The 25,039-nt window shown below is 42.7% G+C and overlaps 1 protein-coding gene across 1 annotated transcript in view; it reads left to right on the forward strand.

The window, feature by feature from the left end:
* mcu (mitochondrial calcium uniporter) overlaps positions 1–25,039 on the forward strand; it is a 136,768-nt gene that overhangs the window by 26,469 nt on the left and 85,260 nt on the right. The gene's annotated exons all lie outside the window — the stretch shown is intronic.

A 25,039-nucleotide genomic window follows, 5' to 3' on the forward strand; every position in this document is an offset into this window, starting at 1 on the left:
TGTTTCTATGTCAGTGGTGCTCAAGCGTTTTCATGTAAAGGACCCCCAAAATATTTAGTTCCAGGGACCCCCCAGAATCAAAATTTGAGTTACAAATGTTAACTTCAAAAATACATATATTCAAAGATTTGCACACATTTTCACAACTTGGGCCCTAGTAACTCAGTCGCACTCCCCCCCCCCCCCCCCCCTTGTGACGCCCCTACACACACACACACACACACACACACACACACACACACACACACACACACACACACACACACACACACACACACACACACACACACACACACACACACACACACACACAGGGGATTCACCAGCGGAGCAGGCAAACAACCAACACCCCCTGAGCCCAGCTTGTGTCAACGCTGTGCCCGTACCTTCTCAACCCTCCTCTGTAATGACTGCTGCAGAGAGACACAATCAAGGCTTTTATTACTTGTGGGCTTGTGGGCCGGAACACAAGCCCATTCCTCTGTGTGTGTGTGTGTGTGTGTGTGTGTGTGTGTGTGTGTGTGTGTGTGTGTGTGTGTGTGTGTGCGTGTGCGTGTGCGTGCGCGTGCGGTGTAATGTAACATTTACTCAAGTACCATACATAAGTACACTTTTGAGGAATTTTCACTTTACTGGCGTATTTGCAGTGTTCAATACTTTTACTTCTACTCCACTACATCTCAAATATTGTACTCCACTCCACCGCAATTATTTGAATACTGGTTACTTTGTAGATTTGGTGTGTTATTACAAAACATACACTAAACACTTCATTTTGTACTTTTGGAAATAGCTGATCTGCAAGCTCACAATGCGTTTTCTGTTATTTTCAAAAGATGTTTTTGAGAACTTGGAAAAAAATGGAACATTCTGCATAACGAGTACTTTTACTTTTGGTACTTTAACTCATTTAGTGCCACCCCTTTCACCACTAGAGGGCGCCCAGTGGCCAGAGAAAATCCCATAGAGATATGCTGGTATATGCAGAAGCCCTGCAGCCATGACTTGCCTGAACACTTTCCTTTGTGCATGACTGCATGTACAGGAAGAGGATGAAGTTAGCTTGAAGTTAGCTATTGGCTACCAAGCATTTTAGAAGCCTTATTTTCGTCAACTTAGCCATGATTAAACCTTGCACACCTCATGCATGGGAAAAAAACAGAGAAGAATGAGCTCTGAAAAATCCAATGCAATCCAGAGTGGATTTGTGCAGTTTGTTCACAGCTTTCAAACAAAAAAATCCGATTGGAAATCCGTTCAGGCATTCTTGAGATAATCGCCCTTATGTTTTACATGTAATGTAAACAAAAATGGCTGCCCTGTATGTTAGATGGGGTTGTATGGGGGTGGAACATGCAAAATCGCGATTGAAATCATGTTCACCAGATTTGATGGGGTCCAAAAAAAAAAAAAAAAAATTCAAAAAAAAATTTTTCAAAAAAAAAAAAAATTTTTTTTTTTTTTTTTTTTTTTTTTTTTTATATCCCGAACTTGTTCGGGATAGGCACCCTGTGATACGATCATATATCCCGAACTAATTCGGGATAGGCACTCAATGAGTTAAGTACATTTGATGCCAATACCTTTGTACTTTTGCTCAAGTGAGTTTTTGATTACTGGACTTTTACTGCAGTATTGATACTTATACTTAAGTAAAAAAATGTGAGTACTTTTTCCACTACCGGCATGCACATGCATGTGGATATGTAGGTGTTCATCCTTTACACACCAAGGGCATGACGAATAAACGATAAGAAAATGTGTAATACTTGCCGACAAATATTTCACATCCAAAATGCCTCATTTATAGACGTTGATGCCTTTATTGACGATGCTAAATCTCATAAAAAATTAAACGCACACAGCAGTTTGAAAAATAAATAAATATATATAGATATATATATATGTTTTCGGACGGAGTTAATCGCTCTGGGAAAAATGAAAACCCCCTGGTGTGTAAGAAATCTCTCCCCTGACTGGTTTTAAGTACTGGTTTTAAATGAAGCAAGGTGGCTTTGCTTTGAGTTTGGTCCCTTTTAATTAACTTCTATATATCAGCAGGCAGCGCGCAGATCAATGAGAGGTGACATTGTGTGTGTGTGTGTGTGTGTGTGTGTGTGTGTGTGTGTGTGTGTCGTGCACGTGTGTGTGTGTGTGTGTGTGTGTGCGTGTCTATGGAGGGAAGGTGGGGGTTAATGCTCACCCCTAGCTTACCTCAGCATTTTTGGAGCCATCACAATGTAATGTCATTTTAATGGTATATGCTAGCAGAATTCAGTGGATTAACCCTGCTGTAAGGAGATTATTGTATCAAAGTTCAACAGTTCATCTTTCAGCGATATGTTGTCATCCAATTAGAATGAATACATTGCAAATGATATAATAATGCTGCAATGTTTGTTTTTTCTATTCATGGGGTACACGGCGTACTGTAGCTTTGTGAGGCGTTGTGAGCTTGTAGATCGGCTATTTTCGGCAAAGAGGTTCGATGTAGAGGGGAAAAAGAGCTGACTAAGTGCAGAGTGAAAGGTCAAGTTTATTAAGTATTGACGGTTCAAGTGGTTAAATATCTGAAAACACAAATTGACATGAATCCAAAATACACTGATTGTGCTGCCAAGCAATGAAACTATATAGAATCTATGAAAAGGTTGTGCTCTCTGCTTCATCTCTCTCTCAACCAAGGCCTGAAAACGTTGAAGACCCCTGCCATAGAGTGTTTGTTCAGTAATAGGGGTCTCTCTCCTTGTCTCTCCAGCGCTTTAGTGAAGAGAATGCCCTTTCAGGTCGATATACCAATTCTATCATGTGAGAGAACTCGTGCAGAATGCAGGATGACACAAAGAAATGAGCAGACAAAATTGCTCCTCTCTCCTGATTGGTTGAAAATGTGCAACCCACCTGAAAATATTATTCTCTGTTCATGAAAGTGCTGCAGTGATAGGGGAACCCTGTTACCGAACAAACACTCTGTCAATGAATACTGATTCAGAATATCGTCGTTGTCGGGTGAAAACCTTGTATGTCCAAAACGTTTTGCATTTTTCGTTTTTAAAATGATCTAAACTAGTGAAAACAGCCGTTCTGCGTTGTGTGCTTGTAGATCTGCTGTTTTCACTACTTTTGTGCGACGGCCTTGTATGATGAAGCAGGGCTTTACTTTCCGAAAGTAACATACAAATTTAAAACTTGGAAATACAAGGTTTCCACCCGACAACGACGATATAGTGCTTTAACCCAAAAGAAACATTTGTTTCGACCAAAAAATATCACTTACCCTACCATTTATTCTTAAAAGCTTGCTGAAAATAGCTGATCTGCAAATCTCACGGTGCATCGCGTTGCGTCGTGAGGCTGTAGATCGGTTATTTTTTGGTGAGGGACACTGTCGTACGTTACAGTATAAATCACACATTACACTGCACATTCCTCTATATTTGAAAGTCAAAAGTGGCAGAAGGGGATTGATGTGCGATGGATGCAATCTACCAGAGATACAATCACAGTCTGTGCTCAAAGGCACCTCTGGGAAGAGTATCGGCTAGGCAAATTACTTATGTAAATATACTTGATATTATAGACACGAAGCCCGGGTGCAGAAGATTTGGACATTGTGTTTTTGTTTTGTTCCTTGGAACAAGGGCACCCAATTCTTGAACCCCACCAGCAGCCAGGGCACTCAAGCGAGGACAGAGAGTGTACGACAGGGTTCTTCAACGTTTTCAGGCCAAGGACCCTTAGTTAAGAGAGAGACGAAGCAGGGACCCCCACAACCTTATCATAGATTCCATACAGTTTGATTGTTTGACAGCACAATCATCAGTGTATTTTGGATTCATGTAAATTTGTGTTTGTATTACCACGGCACGCACGCGTAATGTGGCCGACGTTTTTTTTGGAGCGGTGAAAGCGCTCCCAATAGACAGGTATGTCCGTGGGTATGTGGGTGGGTGGGTGGGTGGCTGGCTGGGTGGCCGTGTCCGTAGCCTGGCAATACCTTGAGTCGCCACACACAACACACTAGTTAAAGGAGGGGCGCTGTTTTGTGCAGGCCAGGCACACTCACCACTCACTCACACACGCACGCAACACACACACACTCACACACACACACACACACACTGCTGCTCAGATTCACCGCTCCACTTCGAACCGAGGTTTGATTTTTTTCTTCGATTAAAGCGACGAGGACCTGCGGTCTCGTTAGCGGTTGTTAGGAGGAGAGGTGTACTTGTTAATGAAACCCGACAGCCATAATTGTTGTTCATCGGTCATTGAGTAGGAGCCACGCGCCCGTTTTGTAGGAGCTTGCTTATCTTTATGGACGCAGATGCTGCCTCTGTGGTATTATTCATATGTAGTAGGGGCTTTATGCTAATTAGCGCTATCACGGCCAAGGACGTGTGATTAGGAGGACTGCTCCTCGGGAGCTGTGGCGTCTACTCAGACCGTGACTGTTGCGGCAACACTGAGGCAATGAGGTGGAGGTCATTATTCTCGCTCACTTAACATGCCGAGGCTCGGTTAGCCACTGGGTGTGTGTGGTACAGATATGCAGGTCCGCGTTTGTGGGTAGTGCAGGGGTCCTCAGAGTTACTACAGGGGGTCCTCCAAATCTTTGTGTGATAGAGGCTTTTTTTCCTACTTTTCTATATTAACCACTTGAACCATAGCATCCATATTCTGAGAACTTTAGCCAAAAATAGCAGATCTACAAGCTCACAACGCCTCGCACTGCGAGGCGTTGTGAGCTTGTAGATTGGCTATTTTTGGCAAAGAGGTTTCATGTAGAGGGGGAAAAGAGTACAGAGTGAAAGTTTACTAAGTATTGACGGTTCAATTTGTTAAATATCTGGAAACACAAATTTACATGAACCCAAAATACACTGATGATTGTGCTGTCAAATGATGACACTATGGTATCTATGGGTTGTGGGGGGTCCCTGCTTCATCTCTCTCACGACTAAAGGGTCCTTGCCCTGAAAACGTTGAAGACTGGGGTCTTCAACGGCAGTGTGTAAGTCTGGAGAAGTTTGGTATTTCATTCTCTCAATATAGTGTTACTCCTCCATCGCCAGCTACTGTAGCAAACCCTCCCACAAGGCTAAAAATAGGATGGCTTCGATGATGGTGGAGTCTTCGTCAGAACACGCATCTCCTTAGAGACAGACTGCTCTGCGTTTAGGCCTGTAACTGAGGGAGATCAGAGACTCTGGGGCAGTTGAGGTGAAAGCTAGAGGCGTTGCTTGGGTTTAGTGATGTACCTGTGCCTGTGCGCTCCGAGCCAAATTTAGCTTTCTGGGCAATGTATCCCTACAATCTGGAAATGCAAAATTGGAGCACGCTTTGTATTGTCAGGCGGAGCTGTCAAAGGTTTTTACAATCCTGTGAAATCTGACTCGGCCGTATTCCCGGGATCGTCTCAAATCGCTGTGCGGAAGAAAACATGAACCGGTCGACCACACAAGCAAACCCCACTCTGCTCTTGTCTCATCAGCCCTCCTCCACACAAACAAACAAACAAACACGCACACATACATGCGCACTACATAATACAACCCAAACAATCTGCATGCATGCAAAAACCTTTGTGCGCACAGGCATAGATTTGAATCTTATTTTCATGAGAGAAGCAATAGTAGAGGGACAGCCTGACAGCAAGGGGCACACTGGCAGGCAGCAGTGTGCATTTGTGCGTGCGTGCGCAAGTTCATGTAAACACACCGGCCACCATTAAGTCACTCTCTTTTGGAGACTCATGCCATGGAGACTTGAGTTCAATAATATATTTTTTGTATTTTTCGCATTCCTAAGACAAAAAAAATATTATAGTAATTTTACCCCCATTGATTCCGGATGGGGACCCAAATGCATTTGGTGTGAGTAATCAATAGAAAACAAAATGTCATTTTGGGGATGAACTACTCCTTTAAATGCATGGCTGTAGTTTCAGCCACTGCTCTCCTTTGCAAGTGAGTGCACCCTCCATCTCCTGGGTATTGATTTGAGTCTGGGTGGGGTTTCCCACAGTTCCAGTGGCATCCGCGTGAAAGAGTGCTGTGTTCTCCGCTGTGACAGAGCCGAGACCCTCTCCCACCCAGTATGGAATAACTGCCCTGCTCTCTGGCCCCCTGTTTGAGTTCTCTGTTCTCAGCACCGCTCAAGTGAGCCTCCATGGTGTCTCTGTTGCGTTGCATGCTGCAGCAGGAGGAGGAGGGGAACATGTAATTATTTGGTTGTCAGAGCAGGGCTTACCAGATCCATACAACACCCCAGCATGGAATACAACCACTTAAGTATGTCAGCCGCCCAGCCCAGGTCCCAGCCTCCCAGCCAGCCAGCCTGCTGTAGCAGCCAGGCAACCAAACAGCTAGCCAGCCAGTGGTGGAAAAAGTACTCACATTTTGTACTTACGATGTAGATGTACTTTGTTACAAGTAAAATTCAGGAATTCAAAATGTACTTAAGTAAAAGTGTGAACGTGTTGGCATCAACATGTACTAAAGTACCAAAAGTGAAAGTACACAATGTTTGAAAATAGCAGATCTACAAGCTCACAACGCGTCGCATCGCAACACGTTGTGAGCTTGTAGATCGTCTATTTTCAAATAGCCTAGGTATGAAATAGGGCTAAAGTGGTTTATGTATGTTTTTTAAGATTATTTATATCTGCAAAGTAACGAGTAACTAAAGTTTTCAAATAATTGTAGTGGTGTAAAAGTACAATATTTGGATCCGAGATGTAGTGGAGTAGAAGTAAACGTATTGGAAATTGGAAACACTCAAGTAAAGTACAAATACTTCAAAATTGTTCTTAAGTACATTACTTCAGTATCAGTAGATTTACTTAAGTCAGCCAGCCAGCCAGCCAGCCAGCCAGCCATGTAAACGTTCCTTCAGAAAAGAGCCGGGGTGTGGATTCTGTGGAAAGAAATTGGCATGAGAGTTTTAAGGATCAGAGAGGAGGTCAGTGATGTAACTCTTGACTGGCAGAGTTTTTTTAACAGTCAGACTCTATAATCCCACCAGGGGAACAAACCGCAGGGCAATCCCTGCCAGGGCCCTGACCTGGAGGGGATGAGTGCATCTCTAGATGGGTGGATGACAGGCAGCGGAAGTGTGGAGGGAGCACAAGGTGAAATGGGTATAAACAACCAGAACAGCAACATTTTAAAGCCCTTTCTACCAGTGCTTCTCTTTGGTGTTGTCAGGTCATCTGAAACATTTCTGATGTTAATAATACAGGGTTCCTACGGTCATGAAATTCCTGGAAATATTTTGAGGTGTGAGCATGTAGATCTGCTATTTTCACAATAAAACCGTGTTATACAAAATTCCTCTACTCTTAGTGCTCGTCAGGGTTCAAATATGATTATTTCGGATGTTGAGAACCATTGGCATACACTACCTGTCTTTGGGCATTGCGCATGGGAGTAAACGACTCGTTATTGAGCTGAATTATTGTTATATAGTCCTGGAAATCTGGTTAAATATTCTGGAAAACGTTTGGAAAAGTTTTGGAAATGAATTGGTAAAGATGTGTGGGAACCCTGATAATATGACTGTGCCGGCGCTGGTGGGACTGGAGTTGTGCTTGGCAGCACATCACTGTTGAGCTAGATGTGAAAATTCACAGATGTTGACGTGTCGTCGTGCTGTTTGGCTTCAGAAAGATGGAGCGACCGAACAATTACCCCGACCTTTTCACGTACTCTCAAGAGCCGAAGGGGTCCGTGGTGTTGCCCGGGTAACGCAGCCTAGCTGCATGTGGGGAAATATGTTTTTTTTTTCTTTCAGTAGATACTTGACAGTAATCCAATCTTATCGTACGTGGGCATCAGCTTTCTCCAGCCTACGTACAGGGACCGCTTCTCTCTTTTTGTTCGTATCAGGCTTCAATATTTCAGGCTCTTTAACTCTTTATATCTCGACACACACATCTCTGCCTATTTACAAAGTATTCATGAGGCTTGTGGAAAAATGATGGCACATTATTGTACAGGAAACCCAGGCTTTTGTTGTACAGGTGATATCCTTTCATTCCAGTTTTTGGAGCTGTGTGAAGCACAGGTTCCCTATACGTGGCCGTGTGGGTCTGTCTGTGTGTCTGTGTGTCTGTATGTAGCCTGAACTTCCTAAACTTCGGCACGCTACTAGTCCCACAGTTTTGCCACCACACACTCGCGCCATATGTCAAATCGACCGGCTTACTCGGGAATCGTGGGCTAGTAACTTGCTAAGAGAAAGGTTCAATAGTTTAATTGATATTAATTTATTAGTGAATTAATTTTCCCCATTGACTTCTAATGGGAATCGCAAAAACTCACATTCAATTATTTGTCTCTCGCAAACCATAGGGGCTAGAGTTTCAAGACTTGGAGAGGAGGTTCATAATGATTTCAAGGATTAAATAAAAAATAATTGTGTCATTTGGCCGCATGGTGGCGCCATAACACCCCACTTTACGTTTTGGCCTGTAACTCTTGAACCGTAGGTCGGAAAATTAAAAATATTTTTTCCCTGGATTCCTTGGGTCATGACGCATCTCCCCATATAGGCCACGCCCATTTGCGCCATGATAGATTTTCCGCCATCTTGAATTTTCTCCAAAACACACTTTTTGCTCCTTTTCCTACATATTTTCTTCAAATGTCACAAAAATCGGTACACATGATCCACACACACACACACACACACACACACACACACACACACACACACACACACAGCTCCACTTCACACGGGTGTGATTTTTTAAGCTACCGCTAAGGCTGTGCCTCATATTCTCTCTTAAAATACAAAGGATTTGAATCTACATTGTTAATATTAAATTGCTTTTTGTCATGTCGAGCTCACAAAATGAGTACATAAAGTAGCGTGAATGCTAAATAAATTCTCTGGTTTGTCCTTGCCCGCCGGGTAGGCCAGCATTGCATTACAGTCCTGAGAAGAGGGCCCTAGCTGGGATTTTAATCTTGATTCTTGAAATAATAAAGATGACTTCATTGAAATGCCTACATAAATCTTCTACACGAACATAGCATGTCCCAACAACACTATCAAGTGACTTCCTACATGGCCCTCCCAGCATTCCTTTTGGGTGGGTGGGTGATGGCGTGAGGCCCCAGGATGTCTCTTGTTACTGGTGAACTGGACATGCTCTGAACAGGGACGGGTAGAAACACTAACAAATAGTGTGCATGTCGATGGTGAACCACATGAACCACATGAACCACATCAACCATATCGCTGTAGGGCTGTCGCAATTATTACATAATAGTCTAATCGCGATTATTTGACATAATCGCGATTATTTTTCAGAATCGTCATAATCGTTTCCATGTTGAAAAATGTTCATATATTAAAAGAAAATGCAAAAATAGTGGAAATAGCCGATCTACAAGCTCACAACGCGTCTCATCGCGACGCGTTGTGAGCTTGTAGATTGGCTATTTCCACTATCAATGTTCTTTTTTAAGTATAAAGTTGTCAAATATGTCAGCAATTTCTTTGTATATTTAGGTTATGTGTCATATCTGCTATGTGCAACTTCAAAGCCTAAAAGCCAAACAGAAATGTAATTGTCAGCGGAAAAAACACAATTAAATCGTTAATCGCAATTATTGACAATTAATCGTCATGTAAAATGTCATAATCGTGACAGGCCTCTATATAACTGTACATCTCAAACCTTTATTTTTTTATTTCAAGGATCAAGTTTCAAGTTTAATCTTTGATTAGGTTTCCACATCGTGTTATTTTTCCTACAATGATGTAGGAAACCTTCCTTTGACTTCTTGAGAAGGGTGTGCTCGCTCGCTCCTTTGTCAAACATTACAGGATGGACAAGTATTGAGTCAAATGGACAAGTCGTCCATTATGCTCTGACAAAGGACTGTGCAGGCCCCTTCATATTACGTCAAGGAGGGTTTTACTCTTTATATTTTTGCATACTTTCTTGCCTATACCTTGGAGTCTGGGATGTGCATGAGTAGGCCCACTCTCCATTAGAATAGGTTCTTCTGAGACGGTAGGAATGAGTGTCCGTAATGTGTTATGTCTACACTTCTCTTCTGCAAATTGTGTCTGTGTCTGTGTGTGCGGTATAATGTGGACATGGGCAATATACAGTATATATATACGATTTAATGGGATTTTTGAATCAAGTGTGTCTTTCTTTGCTGCAGCCTGTGTGTGTGTGTGTGTGTGTGTGTGTGTGTGTGTGTGTGTTGTGTGTGTGTGTGTGTGTGTGTGTGTGTGTGTGTGTGTGTGTGTGTGTGTGTGTGTGTGTGTGTGTGTGTGTGTGTGTGTGTGTGTGTGTGTGTGTGTGTGTGTGTGTGTGTGTGTGTGTGTGTCTGTGTGTCTGTGCGTGCGTGCGTGCGTGCGTCGTAGTAGGCAAGACACAGCGCATAGCAAACAGAGCAGTATTGATTGTTCAGAACAATGGCTACTCTGTTTGCCAAATGCAGCATGTGTTGATGCTGCTAGGCCATGTTTACAGAAGTGAGGAGAGGGACCTCTGAGGTGACCGAATTAAATAAATGAGCTCTCGGGTACTTTAAGGGTAATGAAAACGGTTGGTACACCGCTTAGGGATGGGTATATGGGGAATTGGGGATATCCTGGATATTTGAACCACTTTCAACCTGGTATCCCTATTTTGGGCATGTCATTACCGGAAAAAACATGAAGTGAAATTAATTGTATTCCCCAAAGTGTAAACGTTTTCTTTTTTTTGCGTTCACTCACAACATGTTGCGAGTCAATGATTCAACCAAACATAAAATTACTCGTCTTTTAGTTCTTCTTTGATCTCTTCTCCACTAGTCCCTCCCTAAAATAATAGCCTAGGGGCGCCCGCCGGCCTACTGATCCAGGCGCATAGCACTTAGGCATTGCCACATAGGCATGGATGCCTGGTGGCGTCGCCGGTTCGATTCCCGATCCGGACGACCTTTGCCGCGTGTCACTCCCCATCTCTCCCCCCATTTCCTGTCGGTCTACTGGCCTATCAATAAAGGCATAAAAGCCCCAAAATAATACAAATAAAAATAATAAAAAATAATAGTCTAGTTTTTATTTGTTGCCTTTTATTTAGTTTTCGTCAGTGAAAAAAGGTTGTAATTTTTCCGTCATATAGTCGACGAAGTTAACACATCAGAAGACTCAAGATTTTCACTTCTAGGCTAACATGGCAGGTAATGTTATCTAGAAGGCTGCTGACCTCAGTGGACCCGGCCAGCTCTATCCTAGGCACGCTGTCATCAGAGGCACCTGAAAAACACTGACGCCAGCAGTTACAAGGACAGCCACCATAAAAATCTGTAGAGTTATTGCGTGGACTATTAGTTTACAGTACATTGCTCCACATGTAACGTTAGTGTAATGTGAGCCGTGTTGTTATGATGCCAGGAGGCCCCGGAGGCCTCATGGAGACCGGGCTAAGCTGGGAGGTGCTAATGGAGAAAGGATGTGTGCTCATTAGGGCTGGGATATACACTAGTATAGACCTAATGATATATCACTGGGATATACAGTTTAGACCAAATGATATATCACTTATCACAATATTTTTACACAATATTGATATAGACGTTCAGAAATAGCCTCGTTGTGAGCTTGTAGATCTGCTATTTTTGAAAATGTTCCAATTTTTATAACTTAATCCAAACGTAGACCTATACAGTATCTACTACAGTATACAGTATGTTGTTATAGCCTTCAAGCTGGAAGCACCTATGTGTGTAGTTGTTGCAATATACAGTATAGCAACATAATATATATATATATAAAATATATAAAAAATCAAACCCAAGTTTGAAGTGTGCGTGCATGCGTGCATGCGTGTGTGTGTGTGCAGCAGTTCATTTCAGGATTGTGCGTGTGCGTGCGTTTATTATAGTAGTTCATTTCAAGGTTGTGCGTGTGCGTGCGTCTATTATAGTAACCCACTCGCATAGTAACCTACACACACTCTCACACAAAGGAGACGGCGTACCACTGCAAAAAAAAAAAGAGTCAATATTTAGAAGCCGTTTTAGAATCTTCCTCAGGTCTAAATGGGAGACAACACACTTAAGTCATATCACAATATTCAAAATAACAGACAATATCTAGTGTCATATCACAGTATCTATAATATCGATATCATACATACCGGTAGGCTGTGGGCACTATGGATTGCCCAGCCCTTGTGCTCATAGCTTCAGGGCTGGACTGGTCTTACACACATACACTCACACACACACATACTGTACCATACTGTAGGCCTGCATACGCATTCGTACATACAGTGTAGACGCTGTTAAACTGTGTTGTCACAGGAGCAGGAAAACAGCTCTTTTCATCTAGATTAGAATAAAGCTCCTATGCTCCAGTTATGCAAACACCTGCAGGGACCAAACTGTGCTGACACTGTGCCGCCTGTCATTCTACTGCCTCATGGGGCAGCTGGCTGGTTTAAGCAGACTATGCACATGCACGTGTGTGTGTGTGTGTGCGCACACACACACACACACACACACACACACACACACACACACACACACACACACACACACATGGTCTCAGAGGATCTTGAAAGTGCACTGAAAGCACTTTTCTCTAGTCCAGAAGTGGGCCTTTCTCCATTACTTAATGCAAATTATTTTGCTTTTTTCATTTACCTATAACCCTTGATCTGTCTGTTCTACTTTTACAGTATATTGTTAAAGGTAGGGCAGCAGATATTGTACTAAGGGACATTCACATACTAGTTCATATCTAGACAACGTTATAAGTAGCTTTTTATATATATACTGTGTGTATATATATATATATATATATATATATATATATAATATAATGATTAGAATTGACTTAAAATGAAAGGTTCTGAATACGCTGCTGTACTTGTAGTGGAATGGAATTGCATAATCGTTTTACTTACCTTATTGACTGTACAATAATACCTATAAATGTACAGTACTGTATGTACATTATAACTGTCTAGCATTAAAAACTAAGATATTTGCAATGCTCTGGAAGCCATTCTATTGTTAAATATGAAATGCAATATTTATTGATGATATCCAATATTGAGTGAATCCACATTATCAGTCGGGCTACTGTAATACCGGGCTGATAGGGATCCTTGTATTCATACAGAAGTGAGTGTGAGTTGATCAGGGTTGATCTTCTTCCACTGCTGACACCAGAGCCTTCACAGCCTGGGAAATGTGAGGGCGGGAGGGATTTAACTGCTCAAAACACAGATTTCCAAAATGTCTATGTACGTTTATTCCTGTGAGAATTCTAATTTAATAACATCATAGATACAGGGTTTTCCACATTATTTGAATATCCAGAGTATAAAATGATCTGTTGCCCCCTTTAAATCCCTCTCTTATTCATAGGACAGTCCTCGTTTCAGTATGCTGCAACCAACGGGTTTGTTTTGCTGGATTCTTTCTTGGTTGTGTTTCAAACATTTCAGATACTCCAAACAACAGCTGGATCTGACAAACCTTCAAAGCAGAACTGTGTGACTGACAGTGGCTCTTGCTTGTTGACTGTCAGTACAGTATGTCCAGTATGTTTTTATGGCCATACCCATGCCTGTTTAAATAAAGAATAAAATGCAGTGGCCAAGTTACTTACTGCCTACCTATATTCAGTTGCCTTCCAAAGACCTTGGGCTCTATTTTGATTGTTTTAAAGGAGTAGTTCACCCCCAACATGACTTTCTTTCTATTGATTACTCATGCCATGGCGACTTGAGTTCAATAATATGTATTTGTATTTGTTGCATTCCTAAGACAAAGAATGTATTATAGTAAATGTACCCCCATTGATTCCGGAATCAATGGGGGTCTGATGTAATCAGATTATTGTCTTAGGAATGTGACAAATACCAAAACATATTATTGAACTCAAGTCTCCATGACATGAGTAATCAAAGGAAAATAAGTCATTTTGGGGGTGAACTACTCCTTTAAGTTCCAGCTATTATGCCTTAACCTAAAGGCCTGTCCATACTGTCTCCGACCACTGCATGGAAAGGTCTGGTTCAACTACAAAATGACGTCTCTCGCATCCTCTGAAAAGCATTAACCCGAGTTAGAGTTCGGAAAGGCCTTTAAGTTAAGGCATAAGAGCTGGTACTTAAGACAATCAAAACACAGCCCTTTGTGTTGGTAGGTATGATGATCTATTCATCAAAGAGTCATGCATCTTCTAGAACTTACTTACTTAGTTACTTGAGCCTGTATCAGAGTCGGCACCGCGGTGGAAGGCTATACACCGCGGTGTAGTGCAGTGTAGTCTTTTTGAGCGTTAACGTTGTAGTTTTATGACTCAAAAAGACTACACCGCACTACACCGCTGTGGATAGCCTTCCACCGCGGTGCCGACTCTGATACAGGCTTTACTTACTTATTACTTACAAAGTCTCTCCACTTCCATCTGTCTTTCTTTGGCCATCTTCTCTATGGTCCCTTCCACATCTCTGATGGTGTTGCTGGACTACCGGCACTGCTCAGTTGTGATTGGATTTCACTCCCTCTGAAGTAGTGAGTTGTTTATGCAGTGCATGTCATCTTGTTGGTTGATGTTGAGAAGTTTATTGTTTGAGTCTTGAGACAGGAAATATACGCACGATTATGCACAGGCATGATGTGTGGAGTCTGTGGACAATGAATAGTTTATGGATGTTGCTTTCTAAATCTGTGGTTTTCTAGCATTCTGCACCGTATAGTAGTGTTGATATAGTCTGCAGCTTTGGAATATACCAAATCTCAGCTGAAGGGGAACACACACCAGCGGTGGCAGACGCGCGTTCACGCCTCACTCGCCACTCTGACATGCCACTGTTGTATTTCCAGGCGTTGCCGCGCGGTGAAAAATGTCCGCATCCGGTGTGTGTTCCCCTTAATATTCACATTTAGGCCTACCTGCTATTTTACTTTACTAAGTTACTTTGTTGCGGCTTAATTGATGAACTTGTCATTGCACTCTATTCCATGACCATTTAACCTGTTGTGTGTTGACTGGAGCCCATGCCATTTACCCAGAGCAATCTGCTAAATTGTAATTGCTATGCAAAGTGGGTGGGTGGTTGCCATCTATTGTTAATAGAGTCTAAGTAAAACCAATCTGCCACAGGCCCAGGGCTGGCAGGGATAGAGCAGAGATTTTGTAGTGTAGGCCTACACACAGTGGTCGAAGAAGTACTCACATGTTTTACTTAAGTAATAGTATCAATTCTGCAATGTAGAAATACTGTACTCTGTTACAAGTAAAAGTCAGGTATTCAAAATGTACAAAAGTATTGGCATCAAAATGAATTAAACTTAAATTATCAAAGTAACAAAAAAGTTCTCATTTTGTAGAATGTCCCATTTCACCAGTTAGAAATGTGTATTCTTTTGAAAATGGATCTACAATACGTTGTGAAGCGACGCATTGTGAAATGGTTTTCAAATGGCCGAAATGTATATAGGGCTGGGGTGATTACTGGTTAATTTATGTTTTGTGCTAATAATCTAAATCTCTCTTGTAGTTAGTAAAAGTACAATATTTGCCTCTGAGATGTAGCAGAGTGTAAGTAAAAGTATTGGAAATTGGAAACATGCCAGTAAAAATTCCTCAAAAGTGTACTCAAGTACAGTAAATGTATTTAGTTACTTTACACCACTGCCTACAAAGTACACGACATTGGACCGCCTGAAAGTGTGGGGGGGTCAATATTATATTATTATTCCGGTACCCCATGGCACACAGCTTACCTGCCTATGTGTGGGCGAACACAGAATCAAATTCCACCAGGGAGACAAATCTTGGCACGACTTTGGTGAAAAAACACCTGGAATTCAGAGTTAACTTTTCACTCGTTAGCACTAGGGATGGGACGATAAGCGATATTATCGTTTATCGTGATAAAAAACACTTGCGATAATCTTATCGTGGAGATTTAATTTATCGTGATATCGTCCTCCGTCATGCACTGGGATCAATTCACCTTTTATTTGCTAAGCTGCATATCCGGTACCACTTAAACCCTCTATAATTGGTAAAAGGTACTTACTTGATACAGCCTTTTTTTCACACTTAAACCCTCTATAATTTTTTCACACTTAAACCCTCTATAATTGGTAAAAGGTACTTACTTGATACAGCCTTTTTTTCACACTTAAACCCTCTATAATTGGTAAAAGGTACTTACTTGATACAGCCTTTTTTTCACACTTAAACCCTCTATAATTTTTTCACACTTAAACCCTCTATAATTGGTAAAAGGTACTTACTTGATACAGCCTTTTTTTCACACTTAAACCCTCTATAATTTTTTCACACTTAAACCCTCTATAATTGGTAAAAGGTACTTACTTGATACAGCCTTTTTTTCACACTTAAACCCTCTATAATTGGTAAAAGGTACTTACTTGATACAGCCTTTTTTTCACACTTAAACCCTCTATAATTTTTTCACACTTAAACCCTCTATAATTGGTAAAAGGTACTTACTTGATACAGCCTTTTTTTCACACTTAAACCCTCTATAATTTTTTCACACTTAAACCCTCTATAATTGGTAAAAGGTACTTACTTGATACAGCCTTTTTTTCACACTTAAACCCTCTATAATTTTTTCACACTTAAACCCTCTATAATTGGTAAAAGGTACTTACTTGATACAGCCTTTTTTTCACTCGATCAGATATCTTTGCCAAAAAATAGCGGATCTACAAGCTCACAGATCTGCTATTTTTTGGCAAATGTTCCACCCCAGGATAATGGATTTTGATTTTATCGTGATAATATGGTAAATCACGATTTCTTTTGTCACAATAATCGTGATATGAAAATGTCATATCGTCCCATCCCCACCTGACGGGCAAGTGCATTCCGTCTTCATGAAATATTGTCTATTTATGAAGAACGATTCTACCTTTTTACAACTAGAAGTAGCTTGCACTCATTCTGGTTTTTCAAAGTCACTGTTGCCACTCAGCAATTATCGATTTAGCATTGATTTTATGTTTTCCAGCTAAGATTTTACCTATCATTTTATAATGGGCGATTAACTTTTCGGGACATCTGGGCATAGCCTTTGGGCAGAACATGACCTGTACTTGCCAGATGGGCAAGTGCCTCTGAGACCGTGTTAACCCCTGAGCTTTGTTTAATTCAATTTATTGTATGAATGAACATGAGTGATACACATCAGCTACATATGTGTGAAAGGACACCCTTGCACATGCACACACTTGGCTACCAAAAAAAAAAAATAGCAGATCTACAAGGTCATAAGTCATAACCCATTGACCACACAACTTGTTTTGAGCTTGTAAATCTGCTATATTCAGCGAAGACAAACATTGGTGTGTAGAGGGACAAAAGGAATGGGGCCTAGTATTAAACAGTAGACCCCTTGGGGACACCGGGCAACTAAAGGCTCAAACACACTGCCCGACCTTTTGAGCCGATTGTGCTGTCAGCGACCATTTTTGGCGCTCGCCGACAAAAACGGCGATCTGCAGCTAGATCGGGCTTTGCTCGCCGAGGTTTCACTCGTTTTGTGTGAAAAGCACTGCGAGAAGATATGGCCCCGATCATAGCACTCGCCGATTTCTTCCTTAGCATTTCTAGATATCTATAGCAATTGATATTTGGCTCTGTCGTAAACTGGACATCATACAGTATGAAAGAGGTTACACACCCTGAGAAGATCTGTGTTAAATGAGAGCACAGACTGCTGTGATCACAGACAGAACGTCTGTCTATCATGAATAGGCTATATACCTTTATTCTGAGGGTAAATTCAGGTGTCTTATTGTAATATTGCTGTTAAATAATAGTCTGTTTCATCATTATAATATAGATGCTGTTTCATAGCAATATAAAACCAATGCATCTGATGAAACCATGCAGCAGCACAGCTGTTGTTATTATGTAAACATCTAACAGGTGCGCATTGCGCTTGCTCTATCTGTGTGTGCGTGTGCGTGCGTGCGATGACAAGACGGAAAATCATTAGCGCCCTGATCGCTCTCGTGTATAATTAGAATAAAAACAAATGTAATATTTGCTATGTATCAGGGATGCATCCTGGTGAAATATCTGGCAGTGTGTGATTCCTGTCGGACATCAATCACATAGTGTGAAAACCACAACGATATTATGACGATTTCAAGAAAATCACTTGTGTAGTGTGAAATAGTCTATTCCACGATCTGATGACTCGCCGACCACACCATATCATACAGTGTGTTCGAGCTTTAAGTAAAGAGGGTTTAAGAGGTTATGCCCTGTTTTATACTTTGTCCTACAACGGTACAAACTAATCGACTAGTTTGATTAACTGTTGCACCCTCGGGTAGCTGTGTGTGAATACAATTGGAACTCCAGTATCCTTTTCATGGTAGCGCATGGTCAAGAATTGGATGTATTGGCTGGAGACCTTGAGAGATGTTCCGGTTTACTTGAGTGGGCATTGATTGCACGGAGCGCACAACAGCATTTAAATCACCTTTTAATTAGTATTCATTAGATGGCCGTGGGGGCATTTTTTGCATGCGGCTGTTGCAAAAAAATCCCAGTTAAAGCCTATACCTCGTAACCTGTCGGGCCCATGGGAGTCGTTGTGCAATTATGCACACCTATAACTTGGGGTAAATCTAAATCAAGTGGGATGTCTACATGATCTGATTCTGTAATGCAATTCAGCCATTCGGTACAAGTGCGTAGGTGTTGTTTCTTTGTGTGCTATATGTGGCTACGGTACTGGCACTGCTGATACAGAGAAAGAGGAGTGTATTAAGATCTGTGTGTGTGCAAGCACGCACGCACGCACGCACGCAAGAGTTTCCTCATCCCAACAGAGAGAGAGAGCTGGTGCTCTCTCTCTCTGTGTGTTTTCCTTCATGCTTCCTCCCTCTCTCGCCCATGCGTCCCCTGTGCCGTTAATCAACAGTGTTTACCTCTACAGTACGTTTAGGCAGTTATATGTTGTGTTTATGCGTATAAACGGAAACGGTACATCCCAGAGAGAACACTTTCCCAGCTTGAACCCTCTTTTTCACCAGCTTTGCTGTCGTTGTGGGCCGTGGTGGGCCCTTCGTGCGCAGCCAAGTTCTGAGTGTTAATGTTCTGAGTGTTCCAATGCAACCCAAAGGGCCCATTACTCTGAGAGGATACAAAATCTACAAATGGAACCGAATGGACCTGTTGGGGTCCATTTGGTTCCGTTTTTGTATCCTCTCAGAGTTAAACCAACACTGCAGGATTTTACAGCACAGTTCCACTTCACTTTGCATTCATCCGTCTAAAACACCTGTCTCTACACAATCCTGTAATCTCGTAAAAGGCCGATGATAAAACCTGGCGAAGTTTGTCGTGATACCGGGGCAGCATGCTTTTATTCAGAGGTTGTCCTTTCCGCCCCGCTAAGCTTTATTTGGATCACAACTGGGAGAGTACCTGAGGAATATGAGGGTATTAATGTATACACTGTAGGTCATTTTTGGTGTAAACAGTAGTTTATTTTGCAGCGTTCGTCCTGTGCTCCGCAGAATCCGTCACTGGCTGGTCGTACAGCCGCTGGTGGCGACGAGGCTGCTCTCCTACAGCGTGTTGCTGTGTTCCATTATGAATGAAGGCACTTTTTCAGCCCACTCATTCATCTGTGCCACACACAAGCTGTCTGCGCACACTGCCTCCATCTCCATGACCCCCTTTTTTATGTGTCTGTGTGTCTCACACACGGGACAATGCTAAATGACAGAGGGGATCTCGTACATCGTGTGTGTGTGTGTGTGTGTGTGTGTGTGTGTGTGTGTGTGTGTGTGTGTGTGTGTGTGTGTGTGTGTGTGTGTGTGTGTGTGTGTGTGTGTGTGTGTGTGTGTGTGTGTGTGTGTGTGTGTGTGTGTGTGTGTGTGTGTGTGTGTGTGTGTGTGTGTACCATGTGATGAGCAGAGGAGACGAGTGAGGGAAGAGTGCACCGCCCGCCTTCAAGGGTGTCGCACTAAATTCTGGGCCCTGGGTTCACTGTGGGCCCCCCACGAATGTTCTTCATAGGGGGATAGGGGGAGGGGGTTTAACCCATTTAGACTGGGAACGCATTATTACACGTTATTTTGTACTTTTAACTATTGACAATAGCAGATCTACAAGCTCACAACGCGGCACCGAGTGCCGCGCTTCGAGCTTGTAGATCTGCTATTTTTTTTAAATCGTGAAAAAGTCTTTGAATATTTTCTACAGTATATGTGTCTTCTAAATCCTTCGAAGGTTTTTTTTGAAAAACCTATGTTTCTATGTCAGTGGCGTTCAAACCTTTTCATGTGAAGGACCCCCAAAATGACATGTATTTGGCCACGGACCCCCTTCTCAAAATATTTAGTTCCAGGGACCCCCCAGAAGCAACATTTTTTGTTACAAATGTTCGCCCCCCCCCTTGTGACACCCCGGCCTTCCTTCCTCCACCCTGTTCCATTGCTCTCTGCTCGGTGTTTTCTTGGCAGGAGGAAAACTCTCTCTCTCTCGTCTCTGGCCAGCCCTGCAGCAAAGCCCACCACTCTGACACTCAGCACAAACACACAAAGAAAATAACACCCATTATGTCCTTGGGAGAAGGTCATGACCAGTTGAGAGACCATAGGAAAGAAAGGGTGAAATGGCGAACGTGTTGTGAATTGTGTGTGTCAGCCCGTTTGCTTTGGGCTTTTACTTTGGTCGCGTGGCAGAGTCTTTCCTCCCAACGTATTCTTTCTCTATCCGTCTGTCTGTATGCTGTAGACCAGGGTTCCCCAATAGGCGGCCCGCGGGCCATTTGCGGCCCGCAGGGGGCTACTGTCTGGCCCCCACCAACCCCTGTAATAATGGTGGTATAAGAGCAGCAACAACACTAGTATATCGTCATTGTCGGGTGGATAACCCGTATCTCAAAATGTGTACATTCTTTCGCAAGGTAAAGCTCTGCTTCATCAAACAAGGCCGTCGCACAAAAGTAGTGAAAACATAACGGTTTTGGACATACAAGATTTTCACCCGACAGCGACGATATCTAAACTGTCACTGGAGTAGCGGGAACGCCACCGTCGCCCCCCTGCAATGTTGTGGCCCTCGGCTTGGTACCCTAGACATAATTTGGCCCTTGGGGAAAACTAATTGGGGAACCATGCTGTAGACCTCTGTCTATCTCGCTCTCAATGCTGGGTCCGGGGTCCACCAAATGGATTTTGTTCCATTTTGTACGCTGTCAAGGGTTAAATTAACACTGATAATTTGACAGCTGGGACTGGGGTCACCGAGATGAAGACATTTATGTCCGGTGGGGGCCCCATAAATGGCAAATGGTGCATTTTTATAGCAGAAAGGCATTTTACAATGATTGTGCACTATGTGTGACTGTGCACTATATTCGCCCTTTCTCTCACACACACACACACACACACACACACACACACACACACACACACACACACACACACACCGATGGCGGTGGAAACCATTCAAGTCACCAACCGGCTCATCATCGGGAGCAATTAAGGGGCTTCAGTCTGCTATTTTCACAATGTTCGCCTCTTGCTTACTTAATATTTGACAGTTTGGCCAGTTTGGTATTAAAGCGGTCTTGAAAATCCTTAAATTGTCACTTTATAAATGTGCAGATACCCTGTATACACTTATGTTGGTTTGTTTACCGTTGAGTGAGACTTTTTTTTTACATTAAGCAATTCAATTCAATTTTCAATTCAAAGGAGCTTTATTGGCATGAGAAGCTAATCATCTGGGGACCCCACAAAATAATTTTGGGTCCCAATCCCAATAAGTTTGAGAACCACTGACCTAATGCATATCAAACTGGGGGTCTTTTGAAATGAAGAAGGTTGAGAACCCCTGCCAGAGAAAGACAGGCATCCAGCCAGTGAGCCCTCCTTCAGGGGTGTCGCACCAAATTCTGGGCCCCGAGTACAAGGGTTCACTGCGGGCCCCCCATGAATGTTCTTCATAGCGGGAGGGGGGTTTAACCCATTTAGACTGGCAACGCATTGTTACGCATTATTTTGTGCTTTAACTATTGAAAAATAGCAGCTCACAGCGCGGCACCGAGTGCCGCCCTGCAAGCATGTAGATCTGCCATTTTTTTTTAATCGTGAAAAAGTATCTGAAAAAGTTATGTTTCTATGTCAGTGGTGCTCAACCTTTTTCACGTGAAGTACCCCCAAAATGATATGTATTTGGCCACGGACCCCCATCTCAAAATATTTAGTTTCAGGGACCCCCCAGAAGCAAAATTTGAGTTACAAATTGCACATCAACTTTTCAAAAACAGCAGATCTACAAGCTCGCAGCGTGGAACTCTGTGCTGCGCCGTGAGCTTGTATATCTGCTATTTTTCAATAGCTAAAGCATAAAATAATTAAGACCCCTCCACCTTGGGCCCTAGTAACTCAGTCCCACTCCCCCCCCCCCCCCCTTGTGTTGTGACGCCCCTGGCAACATGGCAGGAAAAGCCCTCGGCTGGCCAGCGGTCATTCAGCCACTCTGCGCCGTGCGTCACCTCCTCCGCCTCCCCCTCCCCCTCCGCCCACACACGTGCAGCCACTGGGTGACATGGTCTGCTTAATGTGGTGGAAATTTCATTTAAACTCATCTCCCCTTCTCTCCGTCCCCATCTCTCCCCTCTCATCTCTCCACTCTGTGGCCTCTTGAGAGAGGGTGATTGCCATTGCAACCTCCCCCAAACGCCTCTCCTCCCCCCAATCCATCTCCCTGGGGCTCACCGCCTCTGTCTGACTGGTGAGGTAAATGCAAAGAGACAACGAGACATCGAGATGAAGGGAGGAGGGGTTGAAAGAAAAAAGAAAACATGACCAAGTGAATAGGATAGATAAGATGGATTAAGAGTTTAGATCACTTTAATCGGGCAAATGTAATAACAGTCCGGCCGGGGTTCCTTGTTAAGTTGTGGGACTTATGGAGATGAGGCTAAGTTCGTGTAAATCGTTTTCAAACTTGAAGACCCTGAAATCAACCTAAAAATGTTACCCATCATCATCATGTTTAGCGTGACCAAAATACTATGACAGCGTTTGTGCTTTTCAGCGATGGGAGCACGCATGCATGCACGGCACGGCACGCACAGACAGAGTAAACAGGCCGGCCCGGACCGCTGGCGTGGCGGTCCGGGCACCTATGTTCCAATGTAGCCTGATGGTGCGCCGAGGGTTCGAGTCCCGATCCCGGGGACTTGAGTGCTTTGTGCCAAGATGTAGGAGAAATATAGGCCAGATGTAGGCCACACTTAATAATAATAATAATAATAATAATAATAATAATAATACGTCAAACTTATATAGCGCATTTCTAGGTACTCAAAGTCGCTTTACTGAACAAAATAAAGGTAAAACACTTCATTAAGAAAATAATTAAAAGGTTAAAAGGCTAAAGAAGAGCCCGGACAGTGCCAGATGTAGGAGCTTAGATCCTTCCAGGAGCACCGCTCAAAAAGAAATGTAAACAATGTACACATGTGTACAATGTATGTCACATTTTTCTTCTGGGTTGAAATAGCCACTGATTGACACACCTGGCCTGGCATGACTAACGGCCTGGCTACAATACCTGTTGCCATTATCACTGGAATGTCTGGGCGAGACACCGGTTATAAATGCATTAGAGTTACCGCCAAATCTCTGAAGACGCTAATAACCTTTACTCTAGCTACATGGGGCCATTATCACTGCTGTTAATTTACTTTTTTTTTGTCAGAGAGGCTCATTTGCATATAAAAAGGACAATTTTGTGCAAAAAAACATTTATGCATATTGCCTAGTTTTAATGCATGCTAATAGCACTGGGGCACAAGAGACAGGGTTGTAAGTATTGGAGGGAGTACAGGAGATCACCCTTTGTTGACATTTACCATCTGCCATAGTTATTAACCTGCCCACAGACGCGTGTGGCACGGTGTTATCACCCCTGTTTGTGTGACTGTGTACCAAATAACTCATGAAACATGGTGGGAGTGATCAGTACAGGAGATAATTAACTTTAGAGTCAAAAAGTTCGAGATTAAGGTCAAGGTCATAATTACCATATCACAGTGGTTCTCACACTTCTTAATGTTTCAAATTGACACTTATTAGCCCACACGGACCCCCATTTGAAAAGATATGCCAGGGACCCCCATAAGAGGAGATTTTTACGGCGCTAGCAAGTGATTCTCAACCATTTTAATTTCAAGGACCCACAGTTTGACATGCATTAGGCTATGGGGCCACATTTAATGGTATTGCTATCTCTTGAGACCCCAATTTATATTGTAACATCAATGTTAATTTGACTCTTGAGAGTGTGGGCCATCAGATTAAGTAAGTCTGCTTCTCAGTCACATTGTACTAAACAATTGCTTCTTTTGATAGAAATTCATGTTTTCCACGGCTAAATCTGGAAGAAAAACAGTCCATCTGATGATTTAATGCTTACTAGTAAGTGGTCTTGCATTCACAGAGGTTGAGTCAACTCTAGTATACTGTATATATAACCATAATCATTGCCTGAGTGAAGGTGTGATAAATTAAGTCCATTTAATTTCAACGTGCTTGGAGAGCAGGGCCAGCTGAGGTGGTATGCTGGTATGCAAGGCAGCGTGTAGGGGAGAGGGGATGTCTGTAATGATGATTCCTCCAAAAGACAAGGTCCTGCTGGCTGGCACTCATTGACAGTGAAATGAGTCTGCAGGTAACGCTCTATTTCATCTGGGCTCCATTACACCATGTCTGGAGTCTCTTCTCCTCACTCCACAAATCTTTGCCCTTTTCAATTAATGCCCTGGCATCAAAATGAATGAGTGGAGAAGAAGAAATCATACTTTGGGTGAAGAAGCCCCTAAGCACTCCAAAACCGTGATTGTCAACCTTTTTTTATTTTTTATTTCAAGGACGCCCAGAAAACGTTGAAGACCCCTGCATTAGGCCACGGACCCCCAAGGCCACAACACAATTTTTAGACAAACACTTAACATAATATGTTAAGTGTATCCCTTGAAGCTTAG

This window comes from Nannobrachium achirus (genome assembly GCF_963921795.1).
Source record: "Nannobrachium achirus genome assembly, chromosome: 13".
Lineage (NCBI taxonomy): Eukaryota > Metazoa > Chordata > Actinopteri > Myctophiformes > Myctophidae > Nannobrachium > Nannobrachium achirus.